Below are 12,385 nucleotides of genomic sequence, written 5' to 3' on the forward strand. Positions count from 1 at the left end.
GCTTCAGTGGCACGTCTCAACCTCTTCATTTCTCATCTCCTTGAGCCTACTTTGATGATCTGGGGACACATCTGACCTCTGTCCTACAGTCTCTACCCTTCTTCCTTAATTTATTTCATTATCTTTATTCTGAATTCCTTCCCTACTTGCTTCATACATACGGAGACACTGTTGAAAGCGCCTATGTACACAAGTGCACACGTTTTTCTTTTTAATCTCACCACACCTTCTCATTGTATTCTGTTACATAAACTGAGATCCCTGTCACAGTGTTAACATATCATTGATTAAAAAAAGAAAAAGAACTTTCAGATTTCTTAGAGACAATAGATTTGTAGTGGTTATATATAGACAAAGCTAAAGAAAAGGAAGCTCATGTTGTAAATTATTTGTATTGATAAAAAATAAATATGTTCTCTACAAATCAATGAGCAAATACATGCGTGTGCACACACACACACACACACTGAGTTCTAAACAGGCCTATAATTAATAAACTGATCTTTTAAGCGCTGATCAAAATAATGTAGTCTCCTGACAGTTTTCAGCTTTGTTGAGTCTTTCTCTGACTACTACTCAAAGCAGCTTACTCTTTAAAGCCAAAGCTACTTAATGGTAGAAGATTCTGCCTCTCTCAGTTCCTAGATCAGCTCAAAGGCTCACCGCCAGCACAATGCCTGCTTAGTTATGTACAGGAAGCTGCTTTTCTTCTCTTTCCTTTACTAGATGTATTAAATAAAGCTCAGGAAATAAACCAGCTAAATTAATGGACAGGTATTTATTTATGGAATTGTGTGCTCACCATTCATTTCTTCTTTTATTCATCTAATCTTTCACACTCTCTTTGATTCTTTCATATTTTTTAAATAAACAAATAGTAACATAATGTTGGACTCGTGGTCATTCCCACTCTTGAGGAAACTGTAGTCTTGTTCATTATTTCCCTGAGTAGCCTGGTTATAATAGCCAGGGGTGCTAGCTAAGAATAAAGATTTTCTTGCCTTTCCCTCAGAGAGGCTGATACAATAGGGCTTAGATGGGACCAGATAATCCTTATGCTAGGACATATTTGTGACACAGTGCTATATTGGTAATAATGATTATTTGCCCAAATTAATGCAGGCTGTTGTGTTTTTAAGATAGCTTTGTGAAAGAACTCTTTTATCAAAAATAGTTTGAATTATCATTTTTCTATTTCAAACAGAATCAATAACACCATAATGCTGATTTAGATACCACATGGGAAATCCTGATTCCTGGGTTCTGATACCTACCCATGGATTATGGGAAAATAAATACTTCTGTATTTATTAACTACTTAATTCATTACACAGAGTGTTTGGAGTAGGATCTAGAATGCCAAGAGAAAAGGATAATAAACAATTATTCAACATGTTTTTCACCATTGATGCACTCATGTTATCATTATTGGTTCTAGAATTCCCCAACATTGTCAGATTTTTTTTCCTCAGTGATTCATAACTGTAAAAATATATAAAAATTGCCTATTATCAAAAATACACAATTCACGGCCCCTTTCTAGGCCTATCAAATCACGTTCTCTAGTGATAGAGAGCAGAAATAAGTATTTTTAAACAGTTGTTTTTGGCGCCCTCACCACCTTTCAACCCCACTCCTCAGTTAAAAACCAGTGTTCTCCTTGGGCAGTAGCCATAGCAGTCCTACAGAAATTAAGTCCTGACTGACCACATAAAATAATGTCGAATTAAGAGAAAGTGAGAATAGCTATTACTTTCTATATCCACCATGAGTTCTAGTCATTTTCATGATATTGATGGAAAGAGATAACGAATGGCCTCATCTCCATGAGTAAACCTTGTATGAGATCCAACCTCTGAGAGAAGAGCTCTGGTCCTGTAAAACAATGACTAATTAAAATATTTTATAGTATATTTTGAAATGTGTTAAGATTCTTGTTTTTTAAACAGATAACTTTTCTTACCTGAGCCATACACTAATAACAAGCATGTTTGATATTATAGTTAGTTTTGCCTCCCTCTGCCCCTAGGATCTACCATCTAGAAACAGAGCAGTCAATTTTGGAGATGGTCAAATACATTTTTTTTTTTAATGCTAAAACCTGTTACAAAATCATAGAAGAAAAAATTCACTTTTTTTTTAAAAAAAGGTAAATCTATACTATGATTACATTTTTATTTGTAAGATCCATGAAAAGAAGTTCAGACTTAGAGTCTGAGTGACTTTCCTTTTAACTGAAGGTAAAATAAAATAAAATGGCATTTATACAGATTGATTCACGAAAACCTGATGTTGTTCTTCCATATACGTTACAACCCGCATAACTTAGAGTTGATACGATCTTTATAAGTCTCAGTGTTGCTAAGACAATTAACTGCAATCTTCGATATATTTTGTAAGTGTGGGGCACACAGTCTCTGTGTATTAGCTTCCCCCGAAATGAGGGAATTTGACAAGATGTTATCATACTCTTCTGGTTTGGAAAAAAACAACTCTATAGCTGTATTATAGGAGGTAGAGAAATGACAGACAGAAAGAGATGGAATCTCCAATCAGGTAGCTAGTTGTGACTGAGGTAGCTTGGCTTAGCACTATTAGATAGAGCAGTTAAACAAATGAAATTTACTTTCCACATTCTTCCTCAGTGGCAGTTAGTTGGGTGTTTTTAATCATCTGTGAATTTTCAGAGTCCCTCTAAAACCATTACTAGGATGTGAGAGGTTAATCCCACCTCCTGACCTCAGAGAGCTGTGGGCTAGACCTTTAGAATTCTAAAAGGCAGGGAGGTCTCTTTCCTTCTGATTTAGTTTCACAGGCTCCTGGGACATCAATTTTTAAAGGCCCAGTCAACAGATTACAGAAATCATTCAAGTTAAATTTTTATTAGAAAAAAATTACTTCACAAATACCCTTTCCTGTGAAAATACAAACTTAAATATCTTTAGCTGGGAAGGAATAGCAGAGAGGGTGGAGCAGAGTTCTTGAAAGATTTCTGTAACGTGGATATGCAGCCTTATGATAATAGCTTTTCTAGTGGTTCTGTTGAATAATTAGTATCAATTACTATTTCCAAAGGTATCAAGATTTATTAGGGGTAACTGGCCATGGCTCTTATAGAAAGAACATCTGGGAGACAACTATTGACAGTAGATCCAGGTACACTAAATATCCAGAAAATATTTCATTAGCTCTAATTTTTGAGAATGAGTTGTGATGTGTGGTGGGACTCCAGGCCTATTTCTCAAGAAGTTACTAACTTTTCTGTCAAATATTCTTTGAATCTTTATCTTAAAAATTCATTATATAAGGCAGCTGGTTGGGTTAGGATCTTGGTCTGTGCTCCTGGATCAAAAGAAGGCAAAATAACCTCTATAAGGATCAAACATAAGCATCAGTGTCATCATACTTTAAAACCAATTGAGCTGATCCAGCTTCAGACTACAGCAAAAGCCAGTTGAACCTAAAACTACTGACAGTTCAGCTAATTAATCTAATCCTTGCTTACACCTTACATTGGTTTGGGAATCTTCCAGAATTTATGACAATAGATTTCTCATCTCTAAAACTGAAGCCAGGAAGAATAGTGGTCCTCTTGAAAGCTTACAAAATTTCTGATTTACGTTGTATAAAACCATCACAATACTAGAACCCCTCAAGGAGACCTGACCAGCCAGTTCATGAAGGTTTGTTGAATTGATAACAGTAAACAGTCATTAAATAACTGAGGTAGCCTGATCAACCTACCAAAATAGTTATAGATGAGACACCCAAATCATAGGCAAAGGCCTGAGGCAATATACTGTAGTCACTAAACAAGATTTAAAAAACATCTATGCTCCCCAAGAGTGAATGCTAAGTTCGATTCCCTGGCCATGGCCTCATGCTGCTTGCACTAAGTCTTCTCCACCAAATTAAATGGCAATGGCAGTCTTCCATTGCACAGGCAGAAGCGTTGGAGTCATCCTTGACTCTTTCTCTCTCATACCAATCCAGCAGAAAATTGTGTGAGCTGTATCTTTAAAATATATCCAAAATGCAATGCCTTCTAACCATCTATCTATTATCAATCATTTGTTTCCTATATTATTCCACCATTAGCATACTTTAGTCTGTACTTGACACAGCCATCAGAGCAACACCATTAGCACCTATGCCAGGACAAGTCACACGTTTATTTAAAATCCTCCAAAAGCTTCTCATTTCTTTAAAAATAACACCCAAAATATTTGTCATGGCCTAAAAGGACCTACCTATATGATCTTCCTTTCCACTGCCCACCGCTGACCTCTGATCTCATTGCTAGTGACTCCTTCCGTCTATCTCTGTTCTCCTTCCTGGCTTCCTTGCTGTTCCTTGAGCAAACCAAACATAATCTTGCCTCAGGGCATTTTGCGTATTGTCCTTTCTGCCTAGAACTTTTCCCGGATATGCTATGTCTTGATCTCCTACTTCCTTTAGTTTCTGATCCAATGTTAGCTTTCTGAGAACACTTTGCTGACCACACTATCTAAAGCATCAACCACCCCTACTCCCCATTCTGTTATCCTGCTTTATTTGATTTCATAACACTTAACAGTATCTGGCGTACTACAGATTTCTTGTTTATTTGCTCATTTTCTGTCTCTCACCATTAGAATTGAAACTTCATGACCACAGGAGTTTTCTATGTTTCACTGCTATATTCCCAATGCCTAAAAATGGCAAGGAATACAGAAGGAAATCAATAACATTTGTTGAATGAATGGTGAAGTGAATGATGAATAAATGCATAAGTAAAGGAAAAGATGACTTGACGGATTATAATGCCTATTAATAGCATGGAATTTTCCATATTATGCTATTTAACTCTCATAAGAACTGATCGAAGAAGATCCTTTAAACACATTTTATAGGCAAAAAAACAAAAAGAAGATAAACCATGGTTCCAAAACATTAAATGAGATTCCCAATGTCAGTTTGTTGATGTTTGTCATACATTTTGTTCATTCAATTCTTCATGCAAAATATATTGATCACCTACTGTCTGCCAATCTCTCAGCTAAGTCCTAGTTATACAGATATAGTCTTTGCCCTTATGGAGCTAAAAGTGTAGTGTGGTAGACAAATAACAAATTAAGTAAACAACCAAGTACCTATACTATTGCATTTGGCAGTAAGTATTATAAAAGAAATAACTTGGATGCTGAGATAATATATTTTAAGTGGAATACTTAGGGAAGGAAAAGTTAAGTAAAAAAATTAAGAATGTCAAAGAACCAGCCAGCAAAGGAGGAGAGGGATTCATGGAGTTGCAAGACCATTCCAAAGAGAAAGAACAGCATATCCAAGGACTGAGAACAAGAAAGAAATTGATTTGCTTAAGTAACAGAAAGACCTAAGTCTTGCTGGCTCACAATTTGGTTGAAAAAGAGGGACATGGGACAGAGTTGGGAAGGCTGAGAAGAAGCACCTCATGCAGGTCTATGGTAAAGAGCTTGGATTGTATTCTAAGAGCAATGAAGGCTTGTATCAGGGGGTTGTGGGGAGGAAGAGTGTGTGATCTAAATCTATGGCTGGCTGCTCTATGGAGAATGGATTTGAGGATGATCAAGAGTATAGTAGGTAAACTATTCTGAAGATGACACATTTAAAGTCAGATATCTACCTGCTTCTGAACGTCTTGCTAATTTTACTAAATCATACTATAGATCAATACAATAATTGCTGTCTTATAGCAATCATCTAAAATAGGGATAGTCTGGGCTTATTAAATGACATATGTTTCCTTTTACATATTTTTATAAATTTGCAGAAATGCTTTAAAAATCTCCAAATATATGCAACAAGATGTTAAAATTGAAGTTTCTGCCCACAAAACAAGATAGTACAAATGCTACATTCCAAAGGAGTTGTAAGAAACAATTGCTGATGTATTGCAGGCACCCCTGTTCTCTTCACTCACACGAGTGACAAAGGTGGTAGTGCTTAAGTCTCATTTCAAGGCTAATAAGAGGGGCTTCACTGAGATCACATTGAAAGCTGGTTGCCTCTTCTTTGCAATCATATGCATTTGGAGGGGAAAGCATGAGGAGGAGGGTGTTCTCGTTATCTCCAGGGCTATCTCAGGGATAAGAGATAAGCTGCTGAGTTACTTAGGTGGCACCATAATGGGGAGTTGCTGCTGCACTGAAATTGACCTGTACACCTGCATTTTCTTCTCACAAAGAGTGTGCAAGAGTTTCCCATGGAAAGGCTGTGGGTCAAACAAGAATGAGCTAATGCAATGGTAAACATGGATCCTGTCCAAGCTTCTATAGGGAAGCTGTAGGTGAATCTCCAGATTCCATGGGCAGAGGATGGAGAGATCAGCCATGAGAATAGAGTACATCCACTGAGACTATAAGAATTGCAAATTAAAGATTATCAATCACTGAGAGAGGTTTCCACAGAACCCATGAAGTTATCCACAAATGAAAGTGTCGGCTTAAAACATCTGCCAGGCAGTCAGAGTATTCTTCCAACACTTTAACTTCTTCCTTCCCTCTAGAAGGATTGATTCTGTGGATGGATGGATGGATGGAGGGAGGAGTGGATGAAAAAATTGAGGAGTGAGTAAAGATTTTTCTCCTCTCTTACCCATGTTATCACCTGCAACAGTCCCAATATAGGAAATAGAGGTATTTTAACATTAATTCATTTGATTTTTTTATTGTTACAATTGAGTGAATATTATTCATTACTAAAGTGCAAATTTAATGCGACCTTGCAGGAAGGGATAAACTCCTTTAAAAAATTGTAAAGACCGCGGCCAGAACCTGAGTCCCGGCCTCTCGCTTTCCCGCGCGAACAACATGAGCTTCAGCACCCGCTCCACCTTCTCCACCAACTACCGGTCCCTCGGCTCCGTGCAGTCGCCCAGCCACCGGGGCCCGCCGGTCAGCAGCGCGGCCAGCGTCTATGCAGGCGCCGGGGGCTCGGGCTCCCGCATCTCCGTGTCCCGTTCCTCCAGCTTCCGGGGCAGCTGGGGGGCCGGGGGTCTGGCCGCGGGGATGGCCGGGGGTCTGGCCGCGGGGATGGCCGGGGGTCTGGTGGGCGTAGGAGGCATCCAGAGTGAGAAGGAGGCCATGCAAGACCTGAATGACCGCCTGGCCTCCTACCTGGAGAGGGTAAGGAGTCTGGAGACCGAGAATCGGAGACTGGAGAGCAAGATCCGGGAACACCTGGAGAAGAAGGGGCCCCAGATCCGAGACTGGGGGCCTTACCTCAAGACCATTGAGGAGCTGAGGGCTCAGATCTTTGCAAATTCTGTGGACAATGCCCGCATCGTTCTGCAGATTGACAACGCCCGTCTTGCTGCTGATGACTTCAGAGTCAAGTATGAGACGGAGCTGGCCATGCGCCAGTCTGTGGAGAGTGACATCCATGGGCTCCGAAAGGTCATTGATGACACCAATGTCACTCGGCTGCAGCTGGAGACAGAGATCGAGGCTCTCAAGGAGGAGCTGCTCTTCATGAAGAAGAACCACGAGGAGGAAGTGAAGAGTCTTCAGAACCAGATTACCAACTCTGGGTTGACTGTGGAGTTGGATGCCCCCAAATCTCAGGACCTCAGCAAGATCATGGCAGACATCCGAGCCCAGTATGAAGAGCTGGCTCGGAAGAACCGAGAGGAGCTGGACAAGTACTGGTCCCAGCAGATTGAGGAGAGCACCATAGTGGTCACCACGCGGACCAAGGAGATAGGCACTGCTGAGGCCACACTCAAGGAGCTGAGGCACACGGTGCAGTCCTTGGAGATCGACCTGAACTCGATGAGAAATCTGAAGGCCAGCTTGGAGAACAACCTGAGGGAGGTGGAGGCCCGCTTCGCCATGCAGATGCAGCAGCTCAATGAGATCCTGCGGCACCTGGAGTCTGAGCTGGCCCAGACCCGGGCAGAGGGCCAACGCCAGACCCAAGAGTACGAAGCCCTGCTGAACATCAAGGTCAAGCTGGAGGCTGAGATCGCCACCTATCGCCGCCTGCTGGAAGCCGGGGAGGACTTCAGTCTCGGTGACGCCCTGGACAGCAGCAGCTCCTCACAAACCATCCAGAAGATCACCTCCCGCAGGATTGTGGATGGCAGAGTGGTGTCCGAGATCAACGACACCAAAGTTCTGAGGCATTGAGGCCACAGAAGCAGGGTACCCTTTGGGGAGCAGTAGGCCAATAAAAAGTTCAGTGGTCACTGGACCACACTTTAAAAAAAAAAAAAAAATTGTAAAGAGACAGGAGACAAAACAGTATGTTCAATAACTCAGTAATGGCATCTTCACAAGGCAGCTCAATTAAGCAAGTTCATTGGTTCTACTGGTTAAATGTTGTCCATCCATTTCCTCTTCTTGACACCCAATGCAAATGCTTTAGCCCTAGAACTTAACTTTTCTTACATAACCTTACTGTGCACATTGACCACCTGGAAAACTTTTTTTCAACACTCAGTAAAAATATCATCTCTTAAATAAAGTTGTTCCAGCTGTGCACAAGAAATTAAGTACTCCCTCACCCATGCTTTCCCAGGATTTGTATTAACTGATACTTTGTACATCTTGTTATATCTTTATAAGCACTTCTCCCCTAAAAAGGGAGATTGTTTTAAAGGAATTTGTAACCTTAGCAAATGGCAGTGTGGTTACTAATTACATACGTATTGAACTAATAAATGTATACATTTGAAATTATTATAAAGTTTAAGCAAACAATGAACTACAATTTCCCTTACAATAACTTCCACCTAGCTTCATTTGATTAGTTATCTGAAAGCACATAAAAGAGGTCTGAACTCTCTTCCAAGTTCCAGTCATTCAAATATTTAAAGACAACTTGTGTGGACTCTCTGAATATCTCCTTTTTTTTCTATCATTATTTTTATAACATCACGGTAAAATGATTTATCATTTTATCACAATTGTAGCAAAGGTTCTCATTTGTAAACAAAAGAGCCAATATTGGCAAACTTAAGGAGAAAAAAAATTATTGAAAGTCTGTTGTGTAGATCACAAATGAGAAGGTTGGAAAAACAGGCTCTGGAAAGTGAAACAGGAAGCAAAGCACAGACATAAAAAGAACCATTATGTCAAAACAGCCTTTTGCCAGCTTTGCACTATACGACCAACCTACTCCCAAGTCTTCTGCAGAGGATAAGAAGTTGAACAGAGGACAGAAGACAATCACCAAATATTTTTTCCAAATGTGCATTATTATGCAAACTTCCTAAATGCATTAGCCTCACATTCTTTATTTCTACAGCTAGTCATGATAGAAACCTAGCTGGTTTGGCTTCTTTATCCATTAATATGATTCAATGAACCCTTGATGCTGCAGGCATTTAAGGTTTCTATAGCTTGCCTATAACTGGTACCATTGTAGTTGTTGCAACCAAAATGATTCTAAGACCTCCCATTTTAACCTACACTTAGTCCTCCACAAGTGTGAAGCTACATGTTGTCTTGAACAACTCCAGCCAATATAATAACTTCTTATTTTGCTTATTAACCCACTGACATGAGCCATTGTAAATGTCCTATTGGTAAAGTTAGTTTCCTCTGTAAAGAACATTTCTCCTTTGTATACTCAAAGCTTTTAACATGAAAAACCCAGTCATAGACAAGAGAGAAAACTTTTTGCAAGTGAATCATTAGAGGTAATGTTTGGAGATGGTTTCCCTATTTTTACTTCTTGTTTCCTTGAGTTGTGAATTTTGCGATGTAAAAATTATCACAATATATGGGTCACTGGTTCACAGCATATATTTCATATTTTAGGACTTTTCCTACTGCTGAAACTGATCATTTGTAGTCTGTTCCATGCTTCTCTATTGTAAGCTACTTTTAAGCTTATGTGGGTGAGCCCATGGAAAAATGCCAATCACCCTACCACCGTCTCCACCTCATTGACTACATTGTTTGTGAACTATTGAGCAAATTCAAGGACATTTTCAGAAGGATTCTTATGAAACTCAACCAATTGGAACATCTTGGTCAACTGATTACTAACAGTTCCTTCCATAGTTGGGAATCTTTGATGAGTTTTCACAATTCTCCGGCCCCATTCCAAGGGGTCCATTACTATTTCTCGTTTTACTGTCATTAATTATTAATTCTTCTTCCTATCAAATGTTGATTTCCAAGTCAAATAATTAGCCAATGCTCATGAAAATGTCCCTGTCTTTCCAGGAATGGTATTTAATTAAACGTTCTTATATCATCTCAGTTCTGCATAGTGCCAGAATATAACATAGATCCATGTCTGTTCCAAGCTCATTTTTTTTCCTTCCTTAATCTGCTAGATATAGGAGTCTTTATAAGGCCATAAGTATGTGTCAAGAAAAGCATGTATTCTAAGAATACTTATACTCAATTAATAAATTTACTTATGTCTTCAGGACATGTTCAGGCCATGTGTCATAATCAGAAGTTCTACTTTATTACAGAGTGCTGATATATAAATCAGACTTGTAGATAAATGGATCAGATAGTTTCACACATATGATAAAGGCTCCATCTAGTCATACAGTCTCCCGGTATTTGATGATCAGATATTTGATTTCTCCTGGAGCCCAGTAGCAAATCAAGAGCTGGTTTTGAAAGGAGTCTCTATTTGATAATGAGGATGTGGTTTTAATCCAGTGCCTAAAGACTTCAGCTGAGGAAGCTTTACTTAGGCTCCGTATAGCATCCTTATTTGATACAGACAAAGTGCAAAATGACAGAACTTCTTGTACTTCAGTTTCCAAAAGCTGGAGAGCCTTAATTTTGGCCTCACTAAAAGCTGGAAGGTTTCAGTTTGTCTGATAATTGTTAGGACATTATATCCATATGATTTTTGTCTCCAAAGCTGGAGAGGACATATACTGACTATTTCTTAGAACACGGAAATACCAGATGTAGCCAACTTCCCTTTTGTTATCTCATATCGTAGAACATTGTATCTTTATTGGACTTATTTCCTATCTTCTGGCATTGTTTAAGGTATCTGAGTCCCTGCTACTTCTCTCTCTCTAGGTCCTATAAGCATGATGATAGAAATATAGTAAAGTAGTGTTATATTCTATGGAACACGGAGATGATCATGGTCAATGAGAACTATATTAGGTACACAGAAACTGAGAACTGATATAACCCTAAGGAAAGTTGGTTATGGTATAATTTCTTTCACTGCCACATAAAGTAAACTGTTTTTGATGTTCGTTAGGTAAGGGGGTTAAAAAAACCCTATTTTTCCCTAAGTTGATACCTGTGTATCAGGAAAGAAGTGCCTTCATTTTTTAGCTCCAGTAAGCAGAATAGCATTTGCAGTTGGTACTGTGACCTGATTAATTTTCTAACCATGCACTGTCCAAGATCCATTCATCTTCTTTACTGGGCAAATAATGTATGTATATGATAGAAATCACCAACCCTGAATCTTCCAGATTTTTGATGGTGACAATAATTTCTACAATTCTTTGATTCCTCATGGCATACAATATTGTTATTGACCATGATTCCATTTTTTTTTTTAAGTTGCTATATTGGTAGACAACCGAATGTCTGGGAACCTCAGATTGCTGTTTCTAATTATAAGGATCCTCACATTATGGGTTAGGAAGCCAACGTAGGGATTCTACCATTTGCTAAGGCTATTTATTCCAACTATACACAAATAGCTTAAAAAATTAACATAAATTTGTGTATACAATGTACTTACCATAAGAAAGTCTTGGGAAAAACTCCATTATTGTCTTACCACTGAAAGCTTGACATATCACAGTTAACAGCTGGCTCCCTAGAAATTAGAGATAGCTCAGAGACAAAAGTCTGAGTATTTTCTGTCTTCAGTTCTAAGTTACCTAAGCCATAGACATGTTTCAGGAAGACTAAGGGAAAGTTTGTAGAACATAATTACGGTGTTATTTCAGGATCCTTTTTAAAGAGCACTCAGCTCCTCCTTCACTTAAGACATTTTTGCTATTTGATTTGACTCAAGTCTTGGAACCTCACTACTGGGTGTATTCATTTTTCTACTGAAGTCAGGAAGCCCTTTTCTAGCCTACAGAGAGCATTCTAAAGTGTTTGTTTTTTTTTTTTCAAAACTCGTATCTGTCTCATCCCTGCTGTTCAAATATGGAAGGTTTTTTTTTTAACCAGTCATGGTGAATCTCTAGTTTTCGATCTGTGTCTTAATCTGATAATTTGGGTATTTGAACTTGCCCTTAATTTTCTTAGGCTATCCAATGATGTGCAGCCCTTGATATTTAGAAGTCTTTCAAGGGGTTCTAAGGCAATGGAAACTTAAATCAGTATCAGTCCAGTAAGAATTTTCTTGTTTCACATATCTCTCCATCTTTCCTACCTGTCAGGGGTCATAAAACACATTAGCCTGCTGG

The 12,385-nt window shown here is 38.9% G+C and overlaps 1 pseudogene; it reads left to right on the top strand.

The window, feature by feature from the left end:
- The first annotated feature begins 6,786 nt into the window (after positions 1-6,786).
- On the top strand, positions 6,787-8,236 carry LOC139076793 (keratin, type I cytoskeletal 18 pseudogene; annotated as a pseudogene).
- Positions 8,237-12,385: the final 4,149 nt, after the last annotated feature.

Source organism: Equus przewalskii, chromosome 17, assembly GCF_037783145.1.
Source record: "Equus przewalskii isolate Varuska chromosome 17, EquPr2, whole genome shotgun sequence".
In the NCBI taxonomy this organism is placed as follows: domain Eukaryota; kingdom Metazoa; phylum Chordata; class Mammalia; order Perissodactyla; family Equidae; genus Equus; species Equus przewalskii.